This window comes from Martes martes (assembly GCF_963455335.1).
Source record: "Martes martes genome assembly, chromosome: 12".
Taxonomy (NCBI): Eukaryota; Metazoa; Chordata; class Mammalia; order Carnivora; family Mustelidae; genus Martes; species Martes martes.
The window spans coordinates 40,260,743-40,282,092 of record NC_137900.1 but is presented as its reverse complement, the minus strand read 5'-3'; positions in this window follow the sequence as shown (position 1 = coordinate 40,282,092).

Sequence of the window (21,350 nt, the reverse complement as noted above, 5' to 3'; positions counted from 1 at the left end):
CAGCCCGGGCCAGTGGGAAAATCTCAGTGTGCGATCGCTGCTTGGAACCTCTCTGGTGGTCTGGAGCTGCCCAAACAGCACCGCTGTTGTGGTTTTGGGTACAAGCAGGAGTTCCTGTGTCCCCAGGGGCTGTGACTTGGAACGTGCTCTGCCAGCGACCGAGGGGAAACTTATGTGCTTCACAGCACCTAGAGGGGAACAGACTAAGTCTTCTCTCTAAGAGGGAGGTCAGGGTGCAGTTTGCTTTCCTCTAAACCTCCAAAAACCATCAAAAGCTGTCAAGGCGAGAGAAAAAAACAAAAAACAAAAAACGAACAAACAAACATAAAAACCTCCAGAGAACAAAAGCCTGAAAAACCGGTTTCCTCAGAGCCCACCCCCTTGAGGGGGGCGGGAGGACTTAACTCCAGGGACCATTGTCTGAAAACCCGTGTGGCAGGCCCCTCTCCTAGAAAACCAACCAGGAACAAAAAAGAAAAAAAAAAAAAAAAGACGACAAGAGAACAACCACCACTACTTCATAGATACAACTTTTATTTTTAACTCGTTCCCACTATTCTGTTTAATTTTTTTATATAGATAATTTCTTTTTTACCTATTTACCTTCACAGTGAGATGTCCAGTACATCAAATTCCATAATAACCTTTTAACCTGAACTTTTTGATACATATACCCATGTTTTTCTTTTGCTTTTCTATTTTTTATTTTTTTTAAATTTTAGTTTCGTTTAGTTTATTCTTTTTTCTATTTTTTATTTTTTAATATTCATATAGAGTTAAACTGCAAGGTAATCCCCTTTCCCTAATCAATGCTACCCCTATAGGTCCGATTTTTAATCCCCCTTTATCTTAGAAAAGTTTGGTCCTTTAACAAAGATATCAGCATAAATCCAGGAAGAATCAAAATAAACTTCCTCACCCACACTGAGAATTTACAACCATTCTCCCATGTTTTTCTTCTGTCAGCGTTTCTGTGTATTTGTGTTTGTCCTGATAGTACATAAATCTTATACTTGGGGTTCTTTTTGACGAGGTTCTTTTTTTTTTTTTTTTTTGCATATGTATATATATATTCTCTTGTCATATACTTTTATCAGTCTTTTTGTTTGTCTGTTTTTGTTTGTATACTTCATAAATCTTACCTTGAGGCCCATTTAGGCTGAGACTTCTCTTTTATCTTCCTTTTTTTCCCCCTCTCTCTCTTCTATTTTTTTTTTTCTTTTTCTTTTCTTTTTTCTCTCTTTTTTCTTTTGTTTGGGTGGGGACTCCTGATTGCTCAGAAGCATTCCAGGGTGCACATTAACTGTACCACAGCTGATACATCCAGCTACATCCGTTCAGCCATTTCTCACTAAAATGACTAGGAGGAGGAATGCCCAACAGAAGAAAAAGTCAGAGGATGGGACTTCTTCAACAGAGCTAATGGCTATCAACATAGACAATATGTCAGAAAGGGAATTCAGGCTAAAAATTATCCAGGGAATAGCTAGGTTGGAGAAAGCCATGGATGACCAAACGGAATTGATTAGGGCAGAACTGAAAGCCACTAGGGATGATGTTTACAATGCTCTCAATGAGTTCCAATCTAATCTAAATCCTCTAAAAGCTAGGGTAACTGAGACAGAATATAGAATTAGTGATCTAAGGACAAACAGATAGAGAGAAAGGATCAGGAGGAAGACTGGAACAAACAGTTTAGACGCCATGAAAACAGAATCAGGGAAATAAATGATGCCATGAAATTTTCCAACGTCAGAATTATTAGAATCCCTGAAAGGAAGGAGGGAGAAAGAAGTCTAGAAGATATAGTGGAACAAGTTCACCATGAAAATTTTCCCAGTTTCGTGAATGGAACCAGCGTTCATGAACTAGAGGCAGAATGGTCTCCCCCCAAGATTATAGATTCTTGAAAGTCCTTGAGACACCTAATAGCAAGAATGAAAAATTATAATTGTGGGCAGGCCCTCTTGAAGGCAGCTAGGACAAAGAAGCTCCTTACGTACAGAGGAAAGTCCATCAGAATAACATCAGACCTGTCCACAGAGACCTGGCAAGCCAGAAAGGGCTGGCAAGATATATTCAGGGCACTAAATGAGAAGAACATGCAGCCAAGAATACTTTATCCAGCAAGAATGACACTAAAAATGGATGGAGAGATAAAGAGTTTTCAAGACTGGCAAGGCTTAAAAGACTATGCAACCACCAAGTTGACACTGCAGGAAATATTAAGGGGGGGTTCTATAAAAGAGGAAAAATCCTAAGAATATCATTGAACAGAAATACACCCAGACTGAATGTGAAGGGATGGAGAAGCACCATTCATGCCAATGGGCCTCAAAAGAAGGCCGGGGTAGAGATTCTCATATCAGATAAATTAGATTTTAAACTAAAGATGGTAGTCAGAGATACAGAAGGACACTACATCATTCTTTTTTTTTAAGATTTTATTTATTTATTTGACAGACAGATCACAAGTAGGCAGAGAGGCAGGCAGAGAGAGAAGGGAGGAAGCAGGATCCCTGCTGAGCAGAGAGCCTGATGCTGGGCTCGATCCCAAGATGCTGGGATCATGACCTGAGCTGAAGGTAGCGGCTTTAACCCACGGAGCCACCCAGGCACCCTGACACTACATCATTCTGAATGGGACTACCCACCAAGATGATCTAACAATTGTAAATATCTACACCCCCAATATGGGAGGAGCCAATTACATAAGAAAACTATTAATCAAGATAAAGAGTTATATTGATATGAATACATTAATGGTAGGAGATCTTAACACACCTCTCTCAGTAATAGATAGATCATCCAAGCAGAAAATCAAAAAAGAAACAAGAGCATTGAATGACACATTGGACCAGATGGACCTCATAGATATACACAGAACATTCCACCCTAAAACAACAGAATACTCATTCTTCTCAGGTGCGCATGGAACTTTCTCCAGAACAGACCACATACTGGGTCCCAAATAGGGACTCAACCAATACCAAAAGACTGAGATTATTCCCTGCATATTCTCAGATCACAATGCTTTGAAACTGGAGCTCAATCACAAGGAAAACTTTGGAAGGAACTCAAACACCTGGAAGCTAAAGACCACCTTGCTTAAGAATGCTTGGATCCACCAGTAGATCAAAGAAGAACTTAAACAATTTATGGAAACCAATGAGAATGAAGACACTTCAGTCCAAAACCTATGGGCTACATCAAAGTCAGTCCAAAGGGGGAAATACATAGCCATCCAAGCCTCCCTCAAAAAAATTGAAAAATCCATAATACACCAGCTGTCTCTACACCTTAAGGAAATGGAGAATCAACAACAAATCAAACCAACTCCACAAACAAGAAGAGAAATAATCAAGATTAGAGCAGAGATCAATGAGGTAGAAACTAGAGATACAGTAGAACGTATCAATGAAACCAGAAGCTGGTTTTTTGAAAGAATCAATAAGATTGGTAAACCATTGGCCACACTAATCCAAAAGAAAAGAGAGAAAGATCAAATTAAAAAAAAATTATGAATGAAAAGGGAGAGATCACAACTAGCAGCAAGGAAGTAGAAACAATCATCAGAAACTATTATCAACAGTTATATGCGAATAAGTTATGTAACCTAGGTGAAATGGATGCATTCCTGGAAAGCTATAAACTCCCAAAATTGAACCAGGAAGATATTGACAACCTGAGTAGACTGATATCTAGTAACGAGATTGAAGCAGTGATCAAAAACCTCCCAAAAAACAAGAGCCCAGGACCTGAAGGATTCCCTGGGGAATTTTACCAAACTTTCAAAGAAGAAATAACACCTATTCTCCTGAAGCTGTTTCAAAAAATTGAAGCAGAAGGAAAACTTCCAGACTCTTTTTATGAAGCCAGCATTACCCTGATCCCCAAACCAGGCAAAGACCCTACCAAAAAGGAGAATTTCAGACCAATATCACTGATAAATATGGATGCTGAGATTCTTAACAAGATCCTAGCAAACAGGATCCAACAGCACATTAAAAAGATTATCCACCATGACCAGGTGGGATTCATCCCTGGGTTACAAGGATGCTTCAACATTCGCAACTCAATCAATGTGATAGAACAAATCAATAAGAGAAGAGAAGAACCACATGGTCCTCTCAATTGATGCAGAAAAAGCATTTGACAAAATCCAGCATCCATTCCTGATTAAAATGCTTGAAAGTATAGGGATAGAGGGAACATTCCTGAATTTCATAAAATCTATCTATGAAAGACCCACAGCAAATATCATCCTCAATGGGAAAAAGCTTGCAGCCTTCCTGTTGAGATCAGCAACACGACAAGGATGCCCACTCTCACCACTCTTGTTCAACGTAATATTAGAAGTCCTAGCAACAGCAATTGGACAACAAAAAGAAATAAAAGGTATCCAAATTGAAAATGAAGAAGTCAAATTCTCTCTCTTCACAGATGAAATGATTCTTTATATGGAAAACCCAAGAGGCTCCACCCTCAAACTGCTAGAACTCATACAGCAATTCAGTAACGTGGCATGATACAAAGTCAATGTACAGAAAACAGTGGCTGTCTTATACACTAACAATGAAAATACAGAAAGGGAAATTAGAGAATCAATTCCATTTACTATAGCACCAAGAATCATAAGATACCTGGGAATAAACCCAACCAAAGAGGTAAAGGATCTGTACTCAAGGAACTACAAAACACTCATGAAAGAAATTGAAGAAAACAAAAAAAGATGGAAGACAATTCCATGCTCTTGGATTGGAAGAATAAACATTGTTAAAATGTCTATACTGCCTAAAGCAATCTATACTTTTAATGCTATTCTGATCAACATACCACCAGTATTTTTCAAAGAGCTGGAGCAAATAATCCTAAAATTGGTATGGAATCAGAAGAGACCCCAAATTGCTAAGGAAATGTTGAAAAACAAAACAAAACTGGCAGCATCATGTTATCTGATTTCAAGTTTTACTACAAAGCTGTGATCACCAAGACAGCATGGTACTGACATAAAAACAGACACATAGACCAGTGGAACAGAGAGCCCAGATATGGACCCTCAACTCTATGGTCAAATAATCTTTGACAAAACAGGAAAAAATATTCAGTGGAAAAAAGACAGTCTCTTCAATAAATGGTGCTGGGAAAATTGGACAGCTATATGTAGAAGAATGAAACTTGACCATTCTCTTACACCGTACACAAAGATAAACTCAAAATGGATAAAAGACCTCGACGTGAGACAGGAATCCATCAGAATGCTAGAAGAGAACATAGGCAGTAACCTCTTTGTCACAGCAACTTCTTTCAAGATATGTCTCCAAAGGCAAGGGAAACAAAAGTGAAAATGAACTTTTGGGACTTCATCAAGATCAAAAGCTTCTGCACAGCAAAAGAAACAGTCAACAAAACAAAAAGGCAACCCAGGAATGGGAGAAGATATTTGCAAATGACAGTACAGACAAAAGGTTGATATCCAGGATCTATTAAAAAACTTCTCAAACTCAACACACGCAAAACAGATAATCATATCAAAAATGGGCAGAAGATATGAACAGACACTTCTCCAATGAAGACATACAAATGGCTATCAGACACATGAAAAAATGTTCATCATCACTAGCCATCAATTTAAAACCACATTGAGCTACCACTTACACCAGTTAGAATGGCCAAAATTAGTTAGAGAGGACAAAACGTGTGTTGGAGAGGATGTGGAGAAAGGGGAACCCTCTTCCACTGTTGGTGGGAATGCAAGTTGTGCAGCCACTTTGGAGAACAGTGTGGAGAGTCCTCAGGAAATTAAAAATCGAGCTTCCCTATGACCCTGCAATTGCACTACTTGGTATTTACCCCAAAGATACAGATGTACTGAAAAGAAGGGTCATCTCTACCCCAATGTTTATAGCAGCAATGGCCAAGGTTGCCAAACTGTGGAAAGAACCAAGATGCCCTTCAACAAATGAATGGATAAGGAAGATGTGGTCCATATACACTATGGAGTAGTATGCCTCCATCAGAAAGGATGAATACCCAACTTTTGTAGCAAGATGGATGGGACTGGAAGAGATTATGCTGAGTGAAATAAGTCAAGCAGAGAGAGTCAAGTATCATATGGTTTCACTTATCTGCGGAGCATAGCAAATAACATGGAGGACATGGGGTGATGGAGAGGAGAAGGGAGTTGAGGGAAATTGGAAGGGGATGTGAACCATGAGAGACTATGGACACTGAAAAACAACCTGAGGGTTTTGAAGTGGTGGGGGGTGGGAGGTTGGGGGAGTCACGTTATGGGTATTAAGGCAGGCACGTATTGCATTGAGCACTGGGTGTGGTGCAAAATCAATGAATACTGTTATGCTGAAAAGAAATAAAAAGAAAAACCGTTCTTTCACATTTAATACCTCTTAATGATTTTAATTAATCTGAATATCCTTAATTACTTCTGTAATTTTCTCCATGTGTAAATTGCTAATTAAAGTATTAAACTACCCTGAAATGTTACATAGAATTAAATATACAGTTGTTCTTGGGCTGAGTAAAATATTACATTTTAAAAGGTATTAATGTTTCAAGTAAAGTTTTTGCTGTTTGATTTTTAAATTCTGGATAACTTTAAATACATTTTCCTCAACCTAAAAAAAAATACTTTCAGAATGTCTATTCTCTTTCAAAACACCATTTTCATCTAGTAATATTATATATTCCCAGTCAATGTATCAGTATCAAGACCTTTTGTAGGACCCACTGCTTTCTTGTCACTGCTCTCAAGGTTCACCTTACATCCAGCCTAAGTACACCTGAGGTCTTGGCAGAAATGGATGGCTTGGTGCTGTAACTGATGTTGTAAGTGGAGTGTGGAGTTACTGTTAGAAAATGTATTGTAAACCCTAGGAGTGATTGTGGGAGCAACCTAAATATCAGCAGCATTCCTGTTCTCAGGCTGTTGAATGCAATGGCCTGGTAAGAACAGGATCCCATCATATCCTGGGGCAGGGCATAGAGAAGGAGCTATGAAAGAAAGTAAACCTCAACTCCCCTTCCTAACTCCAGCAATTGCTAGCACAGACATTCCTTTCGTCGCTTATCCCATTATTGCCTCCTTATGTGCCCATGAGTAGGGGAAGGTGCAAGCCTGCTTTCTGGCTTTGAGATAATGACCATCTCTTGTTATTCCTTTCCCATGTTTTGATACATCTGTCCTTGCTTTGCTGATAAAAATAAATAAATAAATAAATAAATAAATAAATAAATAAATAAAATAAAAGCTATGTGTAGAATTCAGCTGTTGCTACTCTCCCTTAAAGAGCAGCCCTGCATGACTCCTCAGATTGGTGTCTGAGAGTATCATTTCTGTGCACAAAAACAGTGGAGAGTTTTTGCCACCACTTCTATTCTCTTCTCAAGCCTCCTGGGTATGGGCAAATATAGGGACCAAAGAGATAGTTCAAAGGAAATATCTAACCCATAAAGGCTAGGGAGAGTGAAAAACTGGACCCTGGGCCAAATGATTGCAACCAATCCACACAAGAATTATTGAGAAGGGTGAAAAGAGGGTTGAAAAATAAAGTTTCTCTGAAGGAAAAAAAAATGCATGTCACCAATTTTCTCTCTCTTTTTAAAGACTTTACTTTTTCTAAAACAGTTTTAGATTTACAGCAAAACTGAGAGGAATGTACCCTCCAAACATTCAAAACCTCCCTCATTATCAACATCTCCCACCAGAGTGGTGCATGAAAATTTGCTGCCACACCACTATCATCCAGTCTATTGTTTACATTAAGGTTCACTCTTGGTGTTGTACATTCTATGCATTGGGCAGATGTGTAGTGACATGTATTCATTATTATAGCATCATACAGCATAGTTTCACTGCCCTAAATATTCCGTGCTTCACTTCTTCACATAGCCCCTCACAACTGTCTCCATAATTTTGTCTTTACCAGAATGTCATATAGTTGGAATCATACAGCATGTAGCTTTTTCAGATTGGCTTCCTTCACTTAATTGATTCTCTTTAAGTTTACTCCATGTCTTTTCATAGCTTGATAGCTCATTTCTTTTTAGCATTGAATTCAATTTTCTTTTTAGGAAGAGATTATAAGTCTGTCCTTGAAACTAGATCAGCAATTAAAGGTATGATGCTCTTCGAACACCCTATATCACAGGTGGAGAATGTGCATTCCATCTCATATCTTGATGGGGTTACTTAATACCCTCAAAGGAATTTCAAATATAAATGGCAAACTCCTTGACTGCTTATTTAGATCATTTTCTTTCTACTATACCATGCATCATTTCTGACCATAACCTCCTTCTCAAATTATATGTGTGGTATATTTTAATGTCATACAATAATATATAAGAGTAAGAATGTATACACCGAGACAAAAGAAGGGAAGTCTGACTGGAGTAAAGACGAGTGAAAATCAAGGCCAAATTTCATGAAGTCAATCATCCTTGAAGGGAATTCTTTAAACTCAAAGATATCAATAGGACTGTGGTAAGGATTGAGGTAGCTTGGTACTCCCTAGAAAGAGAAGTTTGTATAAACTGAATAGATTTGAAAGAGATATGCCCAGGCAAAGAGCAATGCAGAAAAACACATAAAGACATAGTTGTTAAAGGATCTATATCATGAAGTAATGCTATCTTTCTCTGAAGCTGAGATTTTTGTGTGTTCCAGAAAACCTAGCAATGTGAGATGTCCTTCAGTCACTTGGACAAATCAGGCAGATTTTACTCCTAGCCTTAATATCACATCTGGTACCAATGTTTAATACCCACCTCAGCTTATGTGCTTATTACCAAGCAGAAACAGATTATCATGCTGTTTAACACAGCTTGAAATTGCTATCTGCCTTAGTATTGTAACTCTTTACAGGCTTTATGGTCTTTTCTGTTTTGTTTTTCTTGTTTATTTATCTTTTCTATCATAACTATACGTATTTTTTGAGTAGCAAATTCAACTTTCCCAGAAAATTTATTGTATTGCATTACAAACCAGATTACACCAATGAAAGCAGATTTATAAAGCAAAGAAAAAAAAAGAATCAACAAACAAAAATGGAAAAATTGGTATCTCTAAACTTTCCTGTACACTAATATATTTCTCATTATTCTATTCTGGAAAGAAAATAGCATTTTGGTTTGAAATCTCACATTCACATAATTTGCACTAAATAAAGAACTGTCTGAATGCTGAAAAGTTACGCTGAAAAATTGCTTATTATGCAACATAATTAAATTGTGGCTCTAATTTTTGGTATTGATAAAATAATATGAAATAATTCATATTATAAACCATAGACTTTGTCATGATTTAGCACTGTGTGCTAAAACTTTTTTCTGGGTGCCCACAGGGAATAGGGATCTCTTCAGAACTTCTTTACAGACCTAGGATTATAGAGTTTGAAGAACAGCTCTGGGATGATGAACAGTAGGCAAAGCTGATAAAGGTAAACTTAGAGCAGAACCATTAGCCATGTGGCCAAAATTGATCATGAGAAATAATGAAAAGTAAAGTAAGAGGGATAATTAATGACAGGCACACAGCAGTGCAAGTTCAGCTGTGTGATTGCAAAATATTCCACTTTGAAGGTTTATGACTGGGCCCTGTGGTTTTTAATGCTCTTAAATGAATGGAAAGAATACCATGTCATCATATCAGAGAGTTCTAACATAGTTTTTAACATTTTAGAATTCATTTACTATATATTTATTTATGACATTAAAAAATTATAATCTTTATTTCATATTTTATCATAACTCTTCTAAAATTTCTCCCTTTGGATTTGAAAATGTTTAGAATATGGTAGGAGCACCTGGGTGGCTCAGTGGGTTAAAGCCTCTGCCTTCGGCTCAGGTCATGATCCCAGTGTCCTGGGATCGAGCCCTGCATCAGGCTCTCTGCTCAGCAGGGAGCCTGCTTCCCTTCCTTTCTCTCTGTCCGCCTCTCTCTCTGCCCGCCCCTCTCTCTGCCGGCCTCTCGGCCTACTTGTGATCTCTGTCTGTCAAATAAGTAAATAAAATCTTAAAAAAAAATAGAATATGGTAAGCAGTATAATGGACTTTAAAAGAATGCTATCCTTACCTAGTATTGAGCCACTGACTAAAGTCTCCTTTAGTCAGTGGCTCAATAGCTCCTTCTTGAGCAGCCTATTAAATTCACATTCCAGATACTTCCATCATGGTCATGGGGTTCTCACTCTCCAGGCCACCATGCAGCAGTCTTAAGAGCCCCAGGCCAGGTACCAGAAAACTAGAGGCAGTCACTATCCTCTCTTTCAGAAATTATTCAATTCAGCTAATCCATAGGAAGCTCACGAAACCTACTTAAGTCTGCCTCACTTGTTATACATAAAAGGCCTCTACAGTTGCAACTTGACATTGTCTTGTCCCCAGATCAATTTAGTGTGTGGCTCTGCCTGGAAGCCTTCTCTCCTCTGGGATATATCAAAAAGTTGTGTCTTTCTCCCATTCAAATGTCATTGTTATGTCCTCCTATCAAAATAAATAAATAAACACATAAATAAATAAATAAATCTTATAAAATACACACACCTTCCACGTTTGTGGAATTAATTCATGACTGATTACCTGTGATTTTTCAGCCCTGAGGCAAGTTCCGAGAATAATGGCCAGTTTTGGGGTATCATGTGTAAATACAGAGTCTATAGTATCTGAGAAACAAGTATGGAAATACTAGCATTTGGTTTTCAAATGACATTGAAGTTAAAAACAAACAAACAAACAAAAACCACTATATTCTCTTACCATAATCACTTTGCAACCACTTTGCAATCATCACTACCCAAGATCAAAAGTTACAAAGAATGACCATTTCCTTAGGGCTTTCACAATTTCACAATAGCTTTCCATTTTGCAATCCTGGTCCCATGGGCTTCATCCACTGACCTACAAATCTACACATACATTTTCAAAGGCTTTTCAAAATATCATATTTAGTATTTTCAGGTGGCAGATTTCCCTTTCTTTTGATTTCCTTTCTTTATAATTGGAAAGATTTGTTCAGGATATTTAGTTCACCATGTTGAGAGAATTTATGTTTACTAATATAATCTTAATAACCATACAGATCGAGAAGATAGAAAGGGCCCAGGACTCTACGATACACTGATCAAGCTATACTCTAGGAACATTGCCAAACCTGGACAGCACTACAATTACGATGTAAGATAACACATTCTTAAGGAAAGTTTGATATAGCTAGCAATGAAACTCAAAGGGGACATGATGGCCAGTATCAGCCTTTTGAAAGAGTAATTGTAAAAAGAGGTGTTTTGAAAGAGTAATTGTAAAAAAATTGTAAAAATTGTAAAAATTTTAAAAAAAGGTGCTTCTGTTTTCTAATCATTTCTAAATGACATGTCATTTGGACCATTAGAAGGAACAGGATTTCCTACATACTATATTTTTTATGACAGGTAATAATACATTTTGGGTAACATTACCAAAAGATGTGACTGTCAATTTACTCTTGAGCTAGACCTGGGCACTCAGAGGTTCCTTGCCCCTCTGCTGTCCTTAGAATGTGAATTCTGCTCACCTTTCCACTCCTAGAGGCTGCTCTACTCCAAAAACATAATCTCAAGGTGGTGGTGAAAATACCTGCACAGTATATGTGACTAAACACAGATAGGGCCTCTACATACTTTTAAGACTGGGAAGAGAGGTGCAGGGACCCATTCATCTTACTACCACCCAAAACAGAATGGTATGTAAGTTCCTTTTGTTATTATTAAAACTGCCATTTACCAACCTGGACTGGCTGGCCTCTTTCTTATGTCTCTTTTTGTCCTTTGAGTACAGGGGCCAGTTTCAGATTATACCAGGAAAGCTCCTGCCATGGTTGCAAACCAGCAAGTACATAATCTTCAAAAGCAGGTATCACACTTGATCATCCTTACGAAAAATCAGGTTTCACCTTTAAGTGTCATTCACCTCTGACCGTATTATACAAACCTTTAATCTGACCGGCAGTGTTTGTCTTGTTTTGTTTTGTTTGTTTTGTTTTGTCATTATTGTTTTGTTTTTCTTTTTGTTTGTTTGTTTTCTTTTTGTTTGTTTGTTTTTTTGCATTTAATATAGTCAGTCTGCTTTTGTTTCTAGTAATGATTACTCTTGCTACAACACCTATGATACAGACTCTCTTTACTATGTAATCAATAGAAATTCCAAAAAAGAATATGTCTAGTCAAGCAGTTTTTAATTGTTTTCAACATGATACTGACAATAAAATGTCCTATATGTAATACTGTATCTATAGAGCACACATAAACTATCTTGGTTACAAAACTCAAGAAAGTGCTTTATTTCCTATCAGCTGGGATCCATTCCAAAGAAAACCTGTTTAAATGTGCTTTTGTCTACATACAATCTTTTTTAATGCACCCCAAAGTCCACTTTTATAACAAGCTTTGTTCGTGAGGTTGTTTCATTGGAGCGATATGTACTAGAAGTCATAAAAGAGAATTAGTAATGTAGACACAGAACAAAAAAACAGAATTCATTTGTTTGTAAATTGTGCCTTATCTGGCTGAGGTACATATTTATTAATGATTTGTTAGATTTACGTGTGATGTCCTGGGAGACAGCTGTGTGGGAGCTTGTTTTAGAAGCAAACTCTGTTTTCCTATTTTACTTATTATCCAGTCATTCTCAATTTAATCTTTTAAATACCTTCCCTGACCTCAGGTGTGACTCAAATCATTTCTCGATGTTTTAAAAAAATGGAAGTACACTTATCTGTGTATTGCAGGAATGATTTTCTGAAACAAGTGCAGATGTCTAGGATTTCTTGAGAGCAAACTGCTATTACATTGTAATATGATAAACAATCATGAATACAGCCTCCTTTCTTTCTTATTCATAAGTATTATAGATGCTAACTGTTTATCAGGTCGTGATGTAAACCCTCTGTCGGGATTCATTTTCTTTAGTGATTTGCTATTTTTTTTTAAATGAATGAAACTGAGTTTTCTTCACCATTGCATGGGGAAATAATTTCAACATTTAACTGACCTTGATGTTGATAATTTTTTGATTTCAGGATTAAAAATAAAGTTCAATATTCACACACACACAAGCACACACACACACACTAGATATGTGAACAAGCATGACTTGTAGGATATAGTAATCATGAAACTAGTTTTAATTTCAGCTGTCCCTGAAATTCTAGTGTACTTCTTCCCTTGACCCCAGATGAAAATTCTTATAATATTCATGATTTTTATGCTCGCTGTTTGGTATAATTTAAAAGCCCTTAATCCTTTAAGTCAGAGAACACAGTCTTACATTAAAAAAAAAAAAATGTCCAGACCCGTATAATAACCAACAGTTCATTTTTTATTCAAAGATAAAACTTTTCTCCCCTCTCCTTTTAAAGACCTTCTGTAGTCAGGAAGCGTCATAAAAGGGAACTTAATTGGCTTTTTCTTCTTTAATACTATATCTCTTCCTCCATTCTTATTAAGGATGAAGTGAGACAAGATTTTAATCTGGTGAAAGAAATTCTAATTGACTTTGCTTTATAAGCTCTGGCCTGGCAATGTACCTAAAAATAAATTCATTCTCTCAATAAGTACTTTTGAAGCTTCTTCTGGTATTATTTTTATTTTTGAATTGTATCCTCTATCACTAGGGTTTGTCCTGTAATGTCCTTGGGTGATACTGTATTTATCACTCATTCCTTACTCCTTTTGCTACATGCAGGAATGCCAAAAGAACATTACAGGTGTAACTCATTTTCTTGAGTTTCACTTTATTGCAATTTGCTGACATAGCGTGTTTTTGTTTGTTTGTTTGTTTGTTTTTGTTTTTAACAAACTGAAAGATTGTGGCAACACTGCGTTGAATGATTCTGTTGACACTCACTGTTTTTTTCAACCGAGTTTGCTCACATCTAGTCTCTGTGTCATAGTTTGGTAATTCTCACAGTACTTCAAGCTTTCTCATTATTGTTATATTTGTTAGGGTGATGTGTGATCAGAGATTATGACTTGCTAAAAGCTCAGATGATGGTTAGCATTTTTTTTTTAAGCAAAAAGTATTTTTACTTAAGGTACATGCAGGTTTTTTTTTTGTTTGTTTGTTTGTTTTTTTTTAAGACATAACGCTACTACATGCTTAGTAAACCACAGTATAGTGCAAACATAACTTTTGTATGCACTGGGTAATGAAAAAAAAAAATCACTTAACTCATTTTATTGTGACATTTACTTTATCACAGTAGTCTGGAATGAACCCACAATATCTGCAAGGTATGCTTGCACCCTGCCAAGCCAGTTTTGTTCCTCTAGGTGGCCCTACCTAAAGAATGAAAGAGAGCCGCTTAGGGAGCTATCCTTATTCTTGGCAACATATGTCTTATAAGAACCACCAATATATCCTGAGTCCCCCAAATAGCCTCTGGTGAGTGTGCCTTCAGTCGGCTTACCTATATCACAATATTTGGATTTTTCAAATCAGATACATAAATTCATTCTTTCCTCCCACATATCAATTATTCTATTTAAGTTCCACCTTCAAGGCTGAGGTAAGTGTGGTTAACTATCCCTGTTTCCTAAGTAGTTATCTACAATTTCTCTTCTAAAATAGTCACTCTCTTGACCATGTTATGTCCTCAACCTGGTTAATTTAAGAGCCAACTAATTAATTTTTGTCACCTATTTTGAAACATCTTCATGGTGAACTTTTGGAATATAACAACTATTATCTTTACTCATCAGGCCATAAGTATGATAGGAAGCATTAACTCTTAACATCAAATTAGATAAAGTAAGGGTTAGAAATAAAGTATGGCATTGCATGGAATACTGGGTGTGGTGCATAAACAATGAATCTTGGAACACTGAAAAAATTAAATTAAAAAAATAAAATTTGGGTAGTAATAGCTTCTTATATTGCAGTGTGTTATGTATGAAAATCACTTTCAGATTTCTTACCTTATTTAGGCTGGCAAACCTGTATCAAGCTCAGTTTGATAGAGCATTTAACAACATAGGAATCATGTGCCCTACATAATTGCCAATGAGAGTAATCCAAAATCACTTCTCCTTAATACCTGCAAAATGGTTGAAAGAATCATAGCTATGATTCTATGATAGCTATGATAGACTCTGATGTGAAGGTATGCAGTCCAGCATTTCCTCTACAGCAGTTTTTCTTGGATTCTATGCAATGCTTATTCATTCTCTAATCTGTAAAAAACACTAGAGAAGATCTGTCAGTCTTTACTTTTTATAGTTTATTTTTACAATGATCTGAGTATTGAATATGTTTTTGAAACACACTATCCTTTGGGGATTATGATAAATAGCCACACATTCCTCAAGATGAACACTGTAGCCACGGAATATTTAAAATCTCTCCTTAGATTAGGGATTATCATCAGATAGCTGATGATATAGGCTGTGTGCATTGATCCCTGGTATACTTTTTAAATAGAATTGTGCTTTGATGTACCCTAAGACTAACAATAAGAGATAGTACAAGGTTTGCCTGCAAGAAACCCTGACACCCATTATATCTATATAATAATAATAATCACCATTATTGCTTATTTTACAGTAATTCTTTTATGAAATATTCTTTAACTATTTCTTTTTAAAAATATTTTATCTATTTGTTTGTCATAGAGAGAGAGAGCACATGAGCACAACTAGGGAGAGCAGTAGACAGAGGGAGAAGCAGGCTCCCCACTGAGCAAGGAGCCTAATGTGGGACTTGGTCCCAGGACCCTGAGATCATGACCTGAGCCAAAGACAGAAGCTTAACTGACAAAGCCACCCAGTTGTCTTCCTTTAACTATTCCTTTCAGACTTTGGAAGTAACTGTCGTACTTATATTGAGTAATCTGTATTGTATTATTTGTTTATGTATTATTTATATGTATTTATTTGTATTATCATTATATTATTATTTTGCATTATTTGTATCATTGGTTAATCTCCATCTCCTGCTGCATTAGCTCTCTGTTCTGAAAATACAGATAATGTAATTTACCAGGCTTCCATTTTTGCATTGTATTCTAGAATGTTCAGAATATAATTTTGAGAATCTACATATAACATGTATAACAAGATATCAGGACAATCCCTTTCTACTTTAATATCATTTTAAGGGTTATTTTATTTTTACAACTTACATTTTCATGTTTTTCTTTCTTTCTGTTCATTGTATTGCATGAATTTCTCATAATTTGCTATACATCTTTTCTGGAATATAATTGAATGTATTTAAAGAAATAATTATGCCTATTGTTTCACAACTGTGGTATAAAATGAAAAATTATTAAGCACATTGTAATGGAGCTAAATCCAAGAAACTCTAGCCATCTATGACTATTATATATTTTTTTCCAGAGAAACAGTCACAGATGAAAATCTGCATATTTTTGTTTATGTATGTCATGTGACTCTGCTACCTTCATCTCTACTAATATGATGAAGTAATAATGCCCAAACCACAACAGTAAAATCAATAGATTTTTATGGTGTCCAAGGATCTGTAAGTTGTGTGACACCAAAACTTCATTCAATAGGAGTCTTCCATTTTGAAAATACAGTGGATTTGATAGTGGATTCATATTTGAATACCTTCCTCATTCTTAGGGAATCTCACAAAGAAACATGTATGGCAGAGGACCCATTCTGTTGTGGGGGCTAGCAGATAGATCTGTCTCAGTGGTAGAGGTGTGAGAGCATCCTCCATTGTTCAGACTAGCATGGCACCCAAGGTGCTGTGCCGTGGGTTAACTTAGTCCTGTGCAGGTAATTTGAGCACTGTTTCTGTCTTCCTTACTCCATGGCTGATTCTCTGCTCTCTCCTGTATGTATTGTGAGTTGCCTAAAATAATGAAAATATTTAGAGTGAACACTGTTACTCATAAATAAAACCCTAAAAGATACAGTTGTTTTATAACTAACCCAAATCTCTCTTTTGCAGAATTAAGACTATGATATAGTGGCAGAAGTCAGCAGAATCAGAAGCAAAGTTGGAGAACTGGTGGAGCAAAGAGAGACAGCCTTAGATCCACTAGAGAAAAGAGTAGAGGATACTGATTTCTGAGGCACAACCAAAGTGATTGGACCACATGTTTATCTGTGGCTCATTATAGTTGTTGCACCTTCTTATCCAAGAGTCATCCGTTGTTGCATTACTTCATCTGACCTCTGAGTTCCCATCTAAATGTATACTTTTGCAGGAAAAACCTGTACTCAAAGGTTTGATAGATTGCAAATTATTCCCATCTCATTTTGTGCTAACACACACACACACACACACACACACACACACACAATTACTTCCCTCATGTTCTTATTTTCCCTTTCTTTTTCTATAATTTGAAATGATAGAAGTGTTTCTGATAGCTGGCCAGGGAACATAAGGACAGCATTTACTTATTCAGATTAGCAAACTTCTCTAGTGAAAGAGCTGATTTTTTCCCTCTTTATTTATAGAAATGAAAGTCTTTCTAAAGAAATGTGAACCTTAAAATGATACCTAATGCCATTTGTATTGTTTATTATCCAAGTTTTCCATCTTCTGCTGCACTAGCTCTCTGTTCTGAAATATTTTTTTTAATACTTGTCTACAGAGCTTTCTTTTTGCCATCTTCAACAAATCTCTTTCCCCATGAGGTTTTCTTTGGTTAATAACACTCTGTAAGTACTTAATGTGGCATTATGACTTGTTGCAAAGGTAGCCTGAACAGTGCTTGACCTCACATAGTTCCGTAGATCACTATTGATTTAAAGTGACAGACTAAATTCTCCACATTAGCCTGCACCACATTTTTAATACACCAATAAAACAGAATTACTTCAAAGGAAACAATTTTGTCAGTGGCTCTAAAGCAGGAAACAGAATGCAAATATCAGGGTACTTTTCTAAGTTATAGAGTATAAACATCTACAAACCTAACTGTGCATCACAGAAATTCATTACCTTGTACAATATTTTGTACAGAAAGAAAAAAGCATTAACTTTCATATCAGGAAACTATTTAATGATGCAAAATATATCTAAACTGATTTAAAATAACATTTTTTGGTTTTGGTGAAAGGTATACATGTGTTTAATTTCCTCTTAACCAAGAGCTACACACCCTGTAGAATGTTTTATAGTGTATTTAAACCCATCTCTACGTTTTTTTCAATTGCAGAAGTACCAAGACAGGCACCCCACAAACTGCTGGATTTCCATTTCATTGCTTCTTTTTAGATTAAATTCTCAGACCAGCCACTGAACTTGACAAGTGGGGACATTTCTCGTTTTGAATTTATAATACTGCTCCTTCTACTTAGTCATTCCTTCAATCCTAATGCATTTTTTTAAAAGATTTTATTTATTTATTTCACAGACAGAGATCACAAGTAGGCAGAGAGGCAGACAGAGATAGAGGGGAGGAAGCAGGCTCCCCACTCAGCAGGGAGCCTGATGCGGGACTAGATCCCAGGATGCTGGGATCATGACCTGAGCTGAAGGCAGAGGCTTTAACCCACTGAGCTACCCAGGCGCCCCCCCAATGCATTTTTTATTTAGCATATGCACTCCATTTAGATGGACAACATATTTTAACTACAGATTAAAGAGATTATGGGTTCTCACTAAATTTAGTATAGTTTAATTAAAACTCCAGTCTACATTTGCAGATATTGGAATATTAACTATTGTTTGATCATCATTCCTTTTTGTTATATGCCTTTATCTGGATCCCATGACTATTTTTTGATACTTTATTTTTGGAATTTTGATTTATTTCTCTGTTGTTCTTCACTGCACACAACCCCCCACTCCCCAGGTTTGGTAATCTTGGTAATCTATTTATCTATACATGTATTTTTTCTTAAAAGTTTCATTAAGGCCACTCCATTCCATGCCCAAATTTAAAACTTTATATTTTTTCCATTATAATAAACTTATTTTTTTTTCTGGATGTGCAAGAACCATTGTTGGAAATCAAATTCTTCTTTCATGAAATCATCACCCTGAAAATGACCTGTCTTAACAATTTGGCATGGCTGGCTCAATTGGAAGAGCATGTAACTGTTGATCTCAAGGTCATGAGTTTGAGCCCCACACAGGATATAGAGATTACAAGAAAAAAAAAAAAAAACTTAAAAAAAATTCAGCTGATGTCACCCTGGATGCTCCCCTAGATTGTCCTAACCATCATGCTCTCATAGGAGTGCAATAGTTAACTCACTTTCTCTGAAATTAATGAACTTGTCCAACCATAATCTATCCATTAGCTCAACAAATGTGAACTGAGTTCCTATAGCCAACCATTTTCTCTATTTAGAAGAATCAATGTATCAGACTTTACTACAATTACTAGTTTCTGTATCTATTTTCCCATGTCTATGAGCTCCTTGAGTCTAGAAACTATATCTTTCTTTTATTTCCAGTACCAAGGATATATTTCACATAGGTAATTTGAAAAAAAAAGGTTTAATGCATAATTAATTTTATGTAATTTTGTGTAACTAATATTGTGGTGTAGAACCACAATATGTTAGATATACTAAGAATTCTCTATTTAAAAGCACATGCCCTATGCAAAATATTGTGACAGAAGAAATGGGATGAGGTTACATGTAAGGTAAAATAATGAAGATAAAGTGAGTGACAAAGCACATTTTTAGTAACTTGTTCCTTCACAGTATCTATCAATAATCACTATACACTTCATATTTCTCCATTTCTAGATCCTAATCTCTTTGCCATTGTCTAGGATATATCTTTTAATCTATGCACTAGTTTGTGTAAGTCTGTATTTCTCCTTTAATCTTGTGGCAAAACCTCAAAATTGAAAATATACACATACAGTTCAGTTAAGTAATTTGAACAAGGTCAGTTAGTGTGGAAGAGAACCAAAATGACAACAAAATTGACCCATCCCTGTATGCACAGCTCCATTATCACTTTGCCACTCCTCCCATCAATCAGTAAAGGATAATTCTCCACCCTTCACACCTGGACTTCACAACTGGTCTTTATCCAATGGCACATTAGCAAATACTACCTGAAGAGAGGGTTGAAAAACTCTTGTACACTGGAGCTTTCTTTCTTAATGTCATTTGGAATCTTGGCATTGCTCATGTAATGGAAAGCCTAGAATGAGCTACTGGGGTAGCAGAAACCACATGGAGCCAATTCAAACACTTCCATCTGAATTATTTTAGACAAAGCAGCCTTCCTACAGCTATATGTGTGAGTGAGTCATCCTGAGTTGTCGACCACACACAAGTTCAAGAATAATAAATTATTATAAGTAGCAGAATTATAAGGGAAAAAATGTTTGTTGCTTTAAGCAAAAAAGTTTTCTTGACTTAAACTATTTTCCTCAACTAAGTAAATGAATTCAGTTATTAAGTAGAGAATCCAAGAAAGTAAAACAGAACCCTTTATATCAATCAGTCTTATTATGCTACTGGTTCATTTACTAATTTGGACAATATTACAAACGTTTTCCAATGGCATTTGATTCTGTGCCTGATGTTAAAATTTATTATGAGGTTAATTCCTAAAGAGAAATCGACATTAGATTGCACAGAGTGTTTCTGGTAAATAAAAATTTTGAAAAATACAGTATCAGTCTTTTCTCTTCAACTTAGAACCAGGTTTTTAGTTTTTTTAAATGTCTTTAGTAAAAGGCAGTTTAGATAAAATTTAAAATATCATTATTTTTCCAGTTACTAAGGCTTTTCTTAAGTAATACAGTCAAATATTATTAAAACAGTAATTGCAAAAGCACTTTAACTCCCACTTGATACCATGATACATGATACTACATGATAACCAAGAACTGTGCTGATTTATATATCCTAGCTAATTTAATTGTTACAGTAGTATCTCCAATCACACATAGGAAAATGCTGATTAAGTAATTTATCAAATATCATGTCATCATTGAGATGTATAGCTAAGGTTTGAACAGTGCCTGTTTATTCCAAAGCCTGTGTTCTTAACTGTAATATGTCTTCTGGTTCCCATTTATAGTACGTTTACTGTTAAATGTATTCTGAAAGCAAAAATGAATATGCCTTTCTTCATTTCCTGAAAATACAGATTTTTTTTTTTTTTGGTCAGAGTTGTTTTAATGATTGCCACACAACAGCATAAAATTTGATGGAGACTCGTCTGCAGTAAGTCAAATGTCCTCAGCATCAGAGATGATGCAGTGTTGAGGCAAATGAATGGTTAACAAAAAGTCCCCAAACTTTGGGCCATTTTGGTGTCCATTCTTCTTATTTTGACATCCTTTGTCTGGATTTCATCCATTACTACTTATATTAATAATTAAATGTGTATGAAATGTA